Here is a 14,299-nt window from a genome sequence, read left to right on the forward strand (position 1 = left end):
CAAGGTCTGTGTGATAAATAATAAAATCTGGAAAGAGAGTTAAATATTACAATACTGTTGTCTTTGGCCCAAAGGTAGTCTCAACTCAGTGAATGGCTTCATTTTTTTACTGTGGGTTCACTTTCTGTACTTTCTTTAGAATTGTGTAAGACTGTGCTATCCTAAAAGCAGATAATGGAATTTGTTAGCGTTAGCAAAATAATCTTCTGTATTCAGTAAGATTTGTCATTTTAATGTAGAGCATGTACTGATTACAAAAGGCTGATGTGAGCTCAATAGAGGTATTATATAGAAAAGACATTTCCCCACAAGTATGTATATGGGTAGGTATCCCTGTCTGTTATGATCTCCATATCTCCATAACAGCTGATGTATACTGCAGTCTGCCTCTCTATCTCGCTCTTCCAAATATGTTTTTTCTTTTGTGGATAAAAAAAAAAAAAAAAAAAGGTTATCCTTGAAGAAAGGTTTGGAAGATAAAGGAGTCAACTTAGAATTTTCTTAAATTCTTCTTCCTCCTTTTCCATCCCTTATAATTTTTTTCACATCTTGTGGGAAATACAGCAGAAAGGAAATTTCCAGAGCAGTTAGTGGGAGGGAGTTGGGGTGGCTTGGCAGGGTGGAGAGGAAGGGCATTCCAAGTGTACTGGGTGGCACAGTGTGTGTCTGCCTGAGCAGACACTTTGGGCTGGAGCACTGTTGTGGCTGATGGTTCCTTCCTGCTTTTTTTAAAAAGTACATTTTCCAGTAACCACAGTCCTTCTTTGGGTCTTTTTCTCATATTTGCATGATTTGGCCCCATGGGTGTGTAATAGTATTGCTTCGGATTAATATTGAAATTATGTTAATGATGTAAGAAAGTTTGATTTATATAGGAGTCATAGTAATATAATGCTACTCAGTTTTCTTATGTTTTTGGAACACAATTTTTGAATAATATTACTCCTGTCATGGTGTTCTTTTTTTGTTTTACATCATATATTTATTTTTACACACTCTTTAAACTGCAGTTCACATCCCAGTAATATTTGCATAGTTTCAGTGGAGGACTTTCTCCCATCACACTTTTTTGTTTACTCCATATGTTCCCTGAGTGACCACTGGGAGGAACCAGTCATTATCAACCTTTTGTTTTATTTTCCTTTCTACTTCATTCTCTGTGACTGGAAGGGGATCTTTTTTGGGGAAATTCCCAAGTAAAATTTCTGACTTTGGAATGGTTTACTTTCATATGAATATCCCTGAAACCTGTTTAATCAGCCACCTCCCTCCTGCACATTATGACACCTGCACTTACTGCATCTCTATGTTGCCTGACTTTGGGAGCCTTTAGAGAGTCCTCCATGCCCTCATTCCCACCCAGCTGACATCTGACAGCTCAGCATCAGTAAATGCAAGTGTAAAAGATGTTAACATTGGAAAATATGCATGTTGGAAAAATATGCGTGGGAAAGCAAAGATACCAGCGGCATATTTAAGATAGGTCAGGGTTTTTTCTTGAGGTAGGTCTTTGCAGAAGAACTGAACTAGCATTTGACAAGGTCTCCTTTTAAGCTGATGTTCACCTCTGTGGTTCAACAGTTATATCTGGAGTCTTAGGAGAAAAATTTTAAAAGGTTAATAGGAACCATTGACTTTGAGTTATGAGATAGGGCTTACTGCCATTCATTAGACATTGTTGTAAGGTCCTACAAGATGAGACTTGAATCTGGATTTGGGGTGGGGGACATTTTTTATTTCAGTCTGTAATTTCAGCCCCTAAAATGTGACCAATGCTACTTGTTGGGGAAGATGATATAGGAAAGTCTTATAGATATGATTGCTTGGCAAAAGACTCTGAGAACATGAAACCTATAAGTGAAATAGAAATGAAAGCAAGTTTTGATGTATAAGATTCCAAGCGAGTCAGTTACTGAACAACTGGAAAGATAATGGTTGAGTGAGCTGAAGGGAAGATCCCTGTTGATTGAGCAATGTTCTTGGCAAACAGAAGGGATGCTTCTGCAAGCTGAAGAGTCCAAGGGTCAGGGAGACCCTGCCAGTTTGGCAGAGAAGAAAAAAAGGGGTCTAGAAAGTAGCTTTTAGGGTTTAAAATGTAACACAGTACGATAACGTAGTACTTCTAATAGGCTGTATGTAGATTCTATAGGATTTGTGTCTTTTACTGGTTGGATGTTGTAAATTAGCATAATCAGTACAGAAAAAGATATAATGTATTGTAACCAGAACTTAAGCGTCTCTCAGTCACGCTTTTAGCTGTGACTAGCAGCTTTAAGCTTGGCTCTTTGTTACCCACGACCCTATGCAATAAACTGCATGTTAAAAGAGCTGCCTGGAGTCCAGAGATCCCTCGTGGACACTCTCTTCTACACTACTGAATAATTAACCAACAGGTTGGATTGAGTGCAAATGTGCTAGCTGCTGTGCTGTGTTGTGAATGTGTAGAGTCAGCATGGTCCTCTCCTGTACAGGGTGTGCAGCTTTTTCCTATTGCTACTTTACACTCCTAGCAGTTGGATATGGGAGACAGTAAATGCTTGGTAAATAAATGTAATTAAGATGTCACATATCTGTGTTCTTCAAGGGTTGAATTTTTAGCTTCAGCATTGTGTGAATAGTCAACTTGCATGGCACCCATGTTTTTTCAGCACTGCTTATGAATAGTGTCTTCTCTCACATGGGTGTTTCTCCATCAAATCCCACGCAGATTGTCTTGTGCTTGACTGCAGCAGATGAGAACAGGTAGGCAGTGTTTGACACTGAATAGGAGTTTCCATATGACTAGAAGTGTCATGTAATTTTTCAGGTGTACTAACTGTCCCTGCCCTACTAAAGGACTAATTCTGGGTGGGAAAAACACAGAATGGTTGAATGGAATGTAGGAAAATTTTCAAAAAAACAAGGGCACAATAGTCAATCCCTTTGGGTATAACCTAGGATTAAACTTATTAAAGGTAATAAGTGTGATGGAGATGACATTATACTTTCCTTGGGAGGATGTTGAAACTAGAAGAAATATGAAAGGAATTCTCTTACAACCATAATAGGTAAGAACGTTGAGTCTCTTTTCCTGTTCAACTAAGGCAGACAACTTTGAAAGAAAGGTTTCTAAAAGCCTGTATAGTTTTAGCCTATTTCCTAGAGAAAGATGGGAAGGCTAATACCCCTGCACTATATACAAATTGTAGGTCTAATCAGGAACTGTATGGAATTGTCATTCAGAAGAACTTGGAGGGAGAAGAAAGACACAGATAAGTAGACCTGAATGTGAGGGCAGTTGCTGTGTTTTACTAAGACTTCCATTCTGTTTTAAAGGGCTGAATTCCTTGCTTCAGTATGAAATCTTACCAGGAGTTGGTTATGAGCAATTCAAGATGAACTTGGACAGTGGAGAACTCATAACAGCTGCATCACTGGACACGGAAATCCAGGAGGTTTTCAGTATTAAAGGTAGAAGTGTGAAATATCTATGAATGCCTCTAGAGTGGGAAGTGAGAGTGAACGGGGTGTTACTATCAGCATCAGTTTTTTCATGCCTTCTGAACTAGATGCAAGTGGTAAGATTTTCCAGTACAGAGGAGCATATGCTTTCTGCATAGCACAAATAACTTTCCTACTCTGATATTGTTAAAGAACATTTTGTTGTACCTACAACCACTGAATGACATTCACTTTCTTTTTATTGATCTTAGTTTTGGTTTGGGACAGTGGAACTCCGTTGCTGTCAAGCACAGTGACAGTAATCTGCACAGTGCTGGATGAAGATGATCACTCTCCCACGTTTCTTCTTCCTCCCTCTGAGATCTTTATTCCAGAGAACCAATAGCCTTCTGTTGTTTATGTTATCTGGGCTGTAGATATGGATGCTGGCAGTAATGGAGCTCTAAGATACAAAATAATTGGTAAGTTACATTCCATCATTTTGTAAGTATAAATCAGGAATATATAAACAGCAGCATCCAAGTTTTAGACTAGTCTTGACTTTACCAGGCCCCCCTAGCTCCCATCTTGTACACATGCTTCTTTTATGTGGAAAAGAAAATAGATCTTTCACCCCTTTGTCAGCACTAATAAGCACTTCCCAGGCATACTTTCAACATGAATAATATGAAACAATAAAACCTCTTGTTACTCTGCACAGAGATGGTAAACCTGAGAAAATCCTTGCCGTGGGTGGCTCAGCTCACTCAGTTCTTTATCAGTCCCAGTCCCTCTGGAAGTCCAGGCTCAGTGGGCTGCAGGTGCAAGCCCTCAGTGCTTCTCTGGGGTTTTCAGTCCAGAGCAGATTCAAAGAGTCCTAAGAAAAAGGAAAAAAAAACCAGTCCAGGGAACTTCTCTGCCCTAGCTAGCTAAACTAACTAAAAAGCAAAAAAGGATCTCTGTCACAGGTGCCGGTCTGTGCTTCAGACGAACACAGTCTGGAGAGGGGATTGTGCAGGAGGAGAGCTGTTTTCAAAACAAACTTGGCGCTTCTTCTTTCCCTGCTTTGCTCTCAGAGCCAGTCTTAAAGGCACAGAACTCAAGATACAGCACAAACAGAACAGATGATTGGGGATACAAGCATCATAAAGTCACCCTAGGACAGTCGCATATGATAAGTGCCAAAATATTTTCCAATCTGAGAAGTCGTTGCTTCGGGGGGGGGGCGGGGGGGGCGGTTGGAGGGCATAGCGCCTCTGTAGCTGCCAGAGCTTCCTTGTGTTCCACTGTCATCTGTAGTAATGTGTTGATTATACTGCACCATAAGCTCCCCAGCTCTTTAGCTGATTTACTTCCTTCAATTGCCTTATTGCCTTTTCCCATAGGGTATTGCCCACCTCCCTCCATTCTTCAGGGCTAAAAATTAGTGATACGGTGATACGTCTTTCATACATCCATGTTCTTTAGCCCATTTTAAAAGCTCTTTGAGCTGTCTCTCCTCAGTGTTTATCCCTCGCTTGGCAAGGATACATTTCAACAGACTGAGGGCCGTCTCCCACTCCATTCTTCAGGGTTAGTGGTCTTACCTCTATGTGGGTCTGACTTGCACTCATAGTCAGAAATCCAGCTATCTCCCTTGTTGAGATGCCTTCCCGCTCTGATCCCCACTCTCCATCTCCCTCTTTCAATTATCCGCAGATTTGAGAGTTCCCATTTCCCCATCTGACACACTCAATATGAGTTAGAAATCTTGCTCGTTTATTCAGCTATTTGGCATACATTTATACTGTGCTAAGCATATCATGCACCTATCTCTGAACATCATTGGTTAAACCTTAGTGTTCACGCGTCCTTGCAGTATATATAATTGGCTTAGAAGCTCTGTCACATGGCTGGATGCTGTGAGACTTCTCCAACTTATGGTCAATGCATCCTGTCTAGCATCCTGTTACAGCTGTTGCTCCAAACTTTACTTCATCCTTATCCCATCTAAAGAACAGTTCAAGGATATTTCAGCTTCTTCTCCTCCCTAGGCTAAAAGCAGGGTTGTGCACATGTCCCTGCTTTTCCAGCCATGCATCCACACTATAGCAGTGAATGTGTCACAAGCCTTCTTTTGAGACATTTGATCCATTTTGGTTTCTTCTGTTTCCTTTCCTCTGAAGCCTTTCTTCTGTTTCTCAGAAAACATTATTGAAGTTCAACCTTCAAGGACTTTTTAAGAGCAATGCTTACATTGGCATAATTTCGACACCAGTAATTCTTTACCCATTGCTTCTGCAGCAGAAGTATTTTGAGTTGTATCAATGCCCTGTGTGTAATACGTGTTCTGAACAGCCAAAGGTCTGCTCTACTTGCCTTTTCAAGCACTGATGTTAATTAACCACACTTTGGAGAAGACTTACTAACATTGTAATTTTTTATTATACTGTAGAATTGTACAAAGTAGAGTAGGAGGTGACTCAAAGACATGAATTAGTCTGTGCTTTGATGCAGGAGGGAAATCGGTTGTGCCAAAATCTGACAGAAATTTGTACTGTCCTTAAAAACCATCAGGGACAGTGATTCTGCAAACCCTCTCAAAAGTCTGTGAAAGTCTTGGCAGTTGGAAAGTTGTTATTCATATTTATCTGAATGTTTACTGAAATGTTTTAAACTTATTACTTCTTAATCTAGTAAGAGTAGACAAGACAAAGGCAACCCCCCTATTATTTACATATTTGAAGACTGTTACCCTGTTTTTTCTTCAAGCGCACTTCCTACGAATGAGCAACTGGTTCTTTCACATGTTCCTCCTAGATGGTGTACCTCAAACTTGATTATGTGTTTCACTCTACACTAGAGCCTTTCAGTTTGCTCTCTGCCATCTGGAAGTGTATTTCTTCTGTCACTATCTGTTTTCTTTTCTCTGTAAACAGGATGTTATACTTTTAAGTGTTGTGCTGAAAATAAAACACCTTTTGAAATCTTTGTTCAAGATGCAGGTCCATAAACAATAGTTAACATTTGCTTATCCTAGAAAATAAAAAGCACTACTTTGGAGAGCCAGAGTTGATGCGTTCTTATGATAGCCCAAGTTTGGGATTACAGGATTCATGACATCATTACTGAAAAGTCCATGCAAAACTGAATTTGAATTCTAATGAAAATTAATATACAAATCAACTATGTTTTATGCTTAGATATAATGGAGAATTATGTTAGTAGAACATTGAAACAATGACTGTGGATTTCTAAGGACATTTCATGTTTAATGTGGAGGTGGCCAGTTGTGCTTGTCATCTTAATAAGTCTCTGTTTATTTTTGATAGAATAACAGGTCAGGGGAGGGGGCTCGCTGCATCTGAAGGAGTGAGTGTTTGGCCTGTGTGTCAGTCAGATAGAGAAATGGCTACAGCTGCTGCCTGATGTGGATTTTGATGGAGGGGTAGCCACTGTCAGATGAGGGACAAGAGTCTCTTCCGACATGGCTGTCTCACTGTCATGTGCCAAGGAGGAAACATGCAGACACTTTGTTCCTCTGCTAGTAAATTGGTTTAGTTTTAGGAAATTGCCAGTGTAGTGGTGGTTGGTGAAAACTTAGCTATCCAAGATTTATTCAGTAACTAGCATGTTTAGGTGATGGTAGGTAGAAAAAGGGCACAAGAAAAAGGAATTGCTTGCTGGAATTCTGTCATGTGTTCAATGGAGACGACCATATATGCTAGGAATTTCATAACTGCATTTGTACATGTTTTTTCCTGAATGAGTGTGGCACATCTTGAGAATTTTTTTTTCTTGTAATAAACCAGGCACAATCACAGTAAAAGAGCCAAAGTACCTTGATTATGAAGTAAAGTATAAAATATATCTTACAGTTGTGGCTGAAAATAGCTTTAATTCAGTATTCTGTGGAGTGACAGTTTTGATTCAAGATGCGAATGACAATGCATCTAAATTTGAGCAAAGCTATTCCGAAGCATCGGTATGGGAAGGCCAGAGTCCTAAAACAGACATCATGCAGGTAAGTGGAAGTATATCTTCCCAAGCACAGTGCTGCAGTTAGAAAGAAGTTTGGCTGATCTGTTCATCACTACAATCCTGCTGGGTCTGTGCTGGACCATTCTGTCTTAAAAATTGGGAGTGGGATTCCTGGTGTTGCTACTACTCTGCTTGGCTATCTAAAATATTAATTTTTTTTTTCTAGACCACATGTCAGATCATTCATTCAGGTCTGTTAAGTTGAAAGAGAATTCTGTATCTTATTAATAACTGTGCACCTGGAATTTAAATTCTCTTTTTTAAAAAATTCTGTTTCTATCTACAAGCAATTGAAAAATACCATTCAAATCTGTGGTTCTGGTTACAATATAGACTGGGTCGTGTATTAATGCCTCTACTGAAAGGACTATAGCAATAAAAAGAATACTTTCTACTCATCAGACTAGAGTCAAACCCAAGTGTTCAATTTAAAATCTGGTGCCTTAAGATGCCGAGGCCGTTTCTACAGGTTAAAAGGTCTTAAAGGTCCAAGAACATTTTAAGGTCTTATACAGAATTGTTTATTACATGAAAGTATAAGTCTGAAGTTGCGAGAGTTCTAAATGAGCCGTCTTACAGTCTTACAATCAGTTATGAGTATAAAGTCTTAGAAATAAAATACTAGAACAAACAGTAGTCTTAACATGGAATTTAGCATAACATTCCTGCCTTAGGATAAAACAACCTTCCTGGCCACAGGGTTTGTAATAACAGGAAGGGGTCCCGAGATCACGAATCCCAAGCAGAGCTCCCTGCTGCGAGGGTCGCAGTGGCAGAAAAGGGTCCCGGGATCCCGAATTCCAAACAGGGTTCCCAGCTGCGGGGTTGCAGAGCCAAGAAGGGGTCCCAGGGTCTCAAATCCCAAGCAAGGTCCCCGGCAGCCCCGAACAGAGTTCCAGGGCAAGCGCCGCAAGGGGGAAAGTGAAAGGGAACCCCGGGGCCCTGATCCCAAGCGACAAAGACTACAATAGATGGTACCTTTAGAATCCCATTTTGGCTCCCTGGCAGGGCTCCTTCCTCAGGCTGCAGAAGGTGGAGGTTGGATTGATAGATCAGATTGATCAATTGATACTTCCACCTTCAACCCAGAGGCTTTTTATCCATAAGTTACAAATGCATATTCATATCTTTATCTACACACTACCCAATCCAGGTGCAATTTTCTAAGTTCGTAAAACTATGAAAAACTACGAAAAGCAGTATCAAAAACTTACGCATATAGCATATCTATCAGTGCAAAAACTCTATCTCTTTAGCACAAAAGTTCTATCTTATTGTGCGTAAAAACTCTATCTTAGCATACGTAAAAAACTTTATCTTATTTGCACAAAATTCATACCAAAAATTATAAGCAGTACTCTACTATATTTTTGTTATGTCTAAACTATATCGTTAGGCCTGAAGCTCTGAACTTCTACACTAACAATTGGGCACTTAGCATATGTAAAGCTTAAAACTGATCCTTAGATTTCTACTTTATGTGTGTGTGGCTTTATATATTTTAATTTTTCTAAAGGTTTTAATTCAATCCCTGCACTGCTCACTCTCTGTGGAGGATCCATGGAAACATGGACTCCAACATTAAGAGCAGCTTGTCTTAATTTAAATGTGCAAACACTTCTTCCTCTGAATGGATCCATTCTCCCAAAATGTTTCCAGCTGGACATGTTGGAGCAAAAGAAATCAGTTGGACTAGAAGAACACATAATTTCCTCAGTACATGTACTTGCATTGCAAGTCAGGTCACAGTGAGGGTCATGTTAGGTACTAAAGACATTCCCCCTCTAGAGAATAAACAAATGAAAAGCTACAAATGCCTCCAGGGCAAAGTGATTAGAAACTGATGGACCCTGGATTTAGAGAAACATATGTCCAGGAATGGAGAAAAATCAAAAGGCAGTCCAGCCAGATGTGTAATCAAAATTTTATGACAGAATACATTCTGTTTCCTTTATTCAATCTGACTGATTGCCTCTGCTATGTTTTGGATCCCAGACTCATTATAATGCTTGTTCAGCAACCAAAAAATACAGAGATGACTCTTCAATGAGTAAGAGGACTCTGAGAAACCTGTTCACTCCTGCTGAATGTTCCTTATTCTGTTAGCAAATCTTTATAGATTGCCTCTGCCCCTTTTACATTTTCTGATTGGTATTTTTAAAAGGTTATTCATTAACTATTCCAGGAAAGCTCTGAAAGCTTAGTAGTTCAATTATTTTATCCTTTGTCTGTTTGTATAGCAGCAATACTAAAGGTCAGTCCCGTATCACTGAGAAAGTGCATTTTTATGTTCTCAACAAAGAGAGCATTCTAACAGCAGCCTAATAGTAAAATTATTACATTCAGATGTAATGCTTTATGTAGCTGAATTTCAAATTACTCATTCATGTGCCGCCCATTCCAGTTCATGAGCAGATTTTGTGACATTACACAACATTCAAGCTGGGGACAAAGATGTTGATTTATTTAAATATGTGCAGTCAAAAGGAAAGTAATCAGAAATATCTGAATGTAATATAAGGATTTTCTTTCTGAAATCACATTCTGCTGTTTTTAATTAAGCCTCAGATTTTCTCACAAACAGGTATTTGTAACTGACCTAGACAGTGGTCTGAATGGAGAAACTGAATAATCAATTTTATCTGGTAATGAAAATGCAACATTTCTAATTGATTCAGCGCGAGGAATTCTAGCGACTAATACAGGCCTAGATCATGAAAACACTTCATCTTACAGGTTTGTATGTAATCTTCTCATAAAAATGTATTCTTTTTGTCCAGTCTAACTTGAGAATATTCATGTTATGTATTTCATAGTTTCCTGTTGATATCCATTACCCATTATCCAGAACCTGGGTGCAAGCGAGACAGCACTGAGAACAGCAATAAAGCTGCCCATTTGTACTACGGATTTTTTGTGTACTTATCAAATTTAGAGAAAGAAATATAGTCTACTTTAATCAATGACAACACTTATTGATATGTGTGATTTTTCACTATAGAAACAGTGACAGTTCTTGTATTTTAGTTTATTAATAACTGTACAGCCATTCCCTCTCAGGAAATGTTCTTTATAAAGACACAGTGAAAACACTCAAATCAAATCCAATAAATAGGGATATGTTCTCATTTTGAATTAGTATATAGTTCAAAAATTCTATTCAATAATGGGATAAAGACTTTTTAAACTGTTTCCATTTATAACCTGTCTTGCACTAAGTATTATTTTTTCCTGTTTTTCAGAAACTCTGAATAAATATGGTCAAGTGGACACGACAGTTTTTCTTTAGGGGTCATGCCATAGTTGGAATTAGAAAGCAAATAATAATGCCTTGAAAAGAAAATATGAGTATGCAGATTCATTAATAGACCCATTTTAAGTACTGCAATCTCCACAAAAAGTATTATACCTGTGTATGTGTCAGTAGAAATTACTTTTTTTCCCCATCTGTTTGTGGTATCAATTAAAATATTTGCAAGTTTTCCTGTCCTGTGGGACTTCAAAGTTTTAAACATCCAATAGGAATTCTTATGAATGAGAACAACTTGTAGAAAACCGCATCCAAGAAGATTGACAAAGTATGGGGTTTTTTTTTTAATATCAGGCTGATTTGATCTTAATGTTCCCAAAATACTTTGTTTTAACTTAATACACAGGACACTTAATTTGGAGGGGTTTTTTCAGTTTTTCACTGAATCAAAAACATCAATTCTGATTTTCAAAAATTTAAATAAGATATTTTATTTGTAACTAGTACTTTAAGAGGACACCTGGAATAAGTCCTTCAAAGGAAGTATGTTTACTGTTGGTGAAACACTGAACATAGGAGCATAATAATTCTCATATCTCTCTTTAACTGGGAGCCTGATTTATTTCAGTATCTATGTTCTAGACTTTCAGTTTGACAGTTCAGAGAATCTGTAGCTTCATATTCTTTCTCTCTAAGTTACTAATCTGTACATTGTTAGGTAAAAAGTAAATAGCAAAAGAAGCTTTTAAAACTTTTTTCTTGTTTGATGTCAAAATGTTACCATTGTTTCTTTCCAATTTGCAAGGAGTAGTTTATATATCTGAACTGAACACTTTCATCCCCAGAAGTTCTAAGTTCCTTAGAACAGGGCTTTTAATGAAAGTGTTGACAGAACCTTAATTTTAATGCCTTGGCTAAGATGTTTTTATGAGAGGGTTTTTTTTTCCCTGACACCTTAGAAAGTGATAGTTTCCTTTTTCTCTCTTTTTTTTTTTTTTTTTTTTTTTTGGTTACAAGCATCCTCCTGCCTAGGAAGATTGCTGGCTCTGCCAACTGTCTCTTGAGTTTTGGGTAGTACAAAATGCCGTGAATCATGTTTCCAAAATGTGGCTGACAAACGACAAACATGGACTTTACAAGTACAATTTCAGCCTGTAGATTACTTAGCTGTTTCAGGAAACATTATTCTCAACTCACTGGCTGTGGTCGAAGCTGGGAAGATTTGCTATTTGGAGAACCTGGGAGAAGGTCACTCAGCTTGAGAGAATTTGTGCCACATGACTTTGCTCAGCGGAAGGCTGGGCCGTCATGGCTCTGAATTCAAGTTACCTCTATCATAACTTATCTTGACCCCCTCAAAATTCACACTGACTGAAAAGTCCCACTGGCTAAAGTCCCTTACCCTTGTCCCATTCTGTCAGGCATGGGGACATCACGGCTCTCAGCTCTCTCACTAGTGCTATCACTGAACAAAACATACCACCACAGCCCTCAGGCTCTGAAACTCATCCCCTGGGCACACTACTGTGCTTCCCCATCGCTGCAGCGCAGGACATGCTCTCCTAGGACTAAGCCAGCACAAACTCCTTGAGAAATGACCTACTGGTCACTGCCTCAACCTGCCAAGGAGGGGTCATAAAAACAGATCCTCTCAGGCCATTCACTCCCCAACCTCAGGAATGACAAAGCAGTAAAAACTAATGTGCGAGACAGCCTTCCCTCATCTCTCTCCCCCAGCACAGAAAACCAAACCCAAGAGCAGTAGCACAGCCTCTCTGCACAAACAGATGTGTCAGGGGCTGGCTTCAGCCAGCTGCACCCACCTCTCTAGGCAGGACAACAACGCTGAGAGTTCTGAGATGAGGCTTTGTTCAGCTCTGAGCCATTCTCAAAAACAACTACTAGAAGACCTAGCAGTAAAGCAAGGGACCACTCCAACTGGAGTTGTCAGCTAGAGCCCTCTCAGCACCACTTACTCAAATGTAGCTAGCAGGGCACTAATGACTATTTTCTATGTAATTTTAAATCTAGTTTCCTTTTTCTCTCTTTTTTTTTTTCCTTAACTAAACTTTACAAGTTAAACAACTATACCTTTTACAAATTATAAAGCACTCTTTAAATCAACTAACTCTTAAATCTAACATAAGTAAGTCTCAACAAAAATCTACAACTCTCATTAACCTTATAAACTCTATATGTGTGGTAACTCACTAAAAATTCATTACTAATTAAACTCCTTAACACTTAAATATAGGCTTAAACTTAAACTTATCAGGGCCCAAATCTTAAAAACAAACCTTAAAAATATATGTTTAACAATAATTACCTTAAACTCAAATTAATTCACACATAAATCAATTTTAACAACATCAAAATGTAGAAACAACTCATCCTTACACAGAGTTAATAACTCTAGCTAAAAACTCATTTCTATTTCATTTTTTTTTTTACTTTATCTCTTTCATGATAGGACGTATCTTTTTCACATTGCATTTCTCACACAGTGATGGATGTCTTTACAGCAAAGGGACAGATTGTTGCATGTTTTCACTATCTCTGTTTAACAATCCTGAAAGCTTCCTGGGTAATAGCATGACATAGGGTCGAGTTACGATGCTTCCTTATCTTCAAAGACGACATTGACAGGCTCTGCTCTCACCGAAGGGGGGGGGTAAGAAGATGTCAGAGCCCAGTCCGTCGGCTAGTGTGGTTGATTTATGGTAAAATTGCTCACACTTATGTCAAGAAGCAGCGATAGGGTGATAGATTTCGTTGATGCCGACTGCAGGAGAGCAGGAGCCTTTAATCAAGCTGGGTCTGGTTTCTCGGGGGCTGACATAGACGCAGCCATCTCTGTTGTTTTTGTGTGATGACGTCAGCTCCTTTTCCTGTGAGGAGGAATCCAACACCGCCCTGCTTCCAGCACCGCCCTGAGATCCGCCTCCTTGCTGCATCACTTGTGCCCGCCCAGCTCCGCCTTCAGCCCCGCCTGCCTTCTCCTCTTTCGCACCGCCTCCCAGGTCTGGCAGCTGAGCCACTTCCTGGTTGTCTTCATTCTGCCCAAGAGCTGGAGAGAGCATTTCCTGCCCACTCCCTGCGTAGCCGGCCAGAGACGAACAAAGAGAGGGGCAAAGTGGAGCTGCATTCTCACTCTCGGAATGCATGGAATGCATGGAATGCAGACCAAAGAGCTTCATTATTTTAGGCAGCTTTTTCATCTCTTTTGGCTCGGAGAGGGACGCTCCCGAACCAGAAAGACAGGGAAACGTCTTTTCTGTGGCTAAAATTGCAGTTTTACAGTTCGCAGTGAATGTTTGCAAGGTATTTATCGCTTTTTTCCAAATTACACCTAATTCTGAACGATTCTTTGCTCTTTTTCCTTGTAAAACTGCAACGTCCCTTAACAATCTGCCTTTCTCTTTCCATCCTGCTTCACTAAAAAGAAGCGATGGCTGATTTGGCTTTCGTTCTTTCTGAACCCTTAGGGCTAATTGTCCCATATTAGTTCTTATCTTATCGCCCCTCTGGGAGGCAATGGACGCTAAGAGCTGCGTAGCAGCTATGAAATCGCGTTCCATTAATGTTTCCATCCGCGTGGCTGCTCTTACC

General features: G+C 39.4%; 1 pseudogene; it reads left to right on the forward strand.

Annotated features, from left to right (window-relative positions):
- The window catches only part of LOC134563369 (protocadherin-23-like), a 44,049-nt pseudogene that overhangs the window by 15,987 nt on the left and 13,763 nt on the right, over positions 1 to 14,299 (forward strand).

Source organism: Prinia subflava, chromosome W (assembly GCF_021018805.1).
Source record: "Prinia subflava isolate CZ2003 ecotype Zambia chromosome W, Cam_Psub_1.2, whole genome shotgun sequence".
Taxonomy (NCBI): Eukaryota; Metazoa; Chordata; class Aves; order Passeriformes; family Cisticolidae; genus Prinia; species Prinia subflava.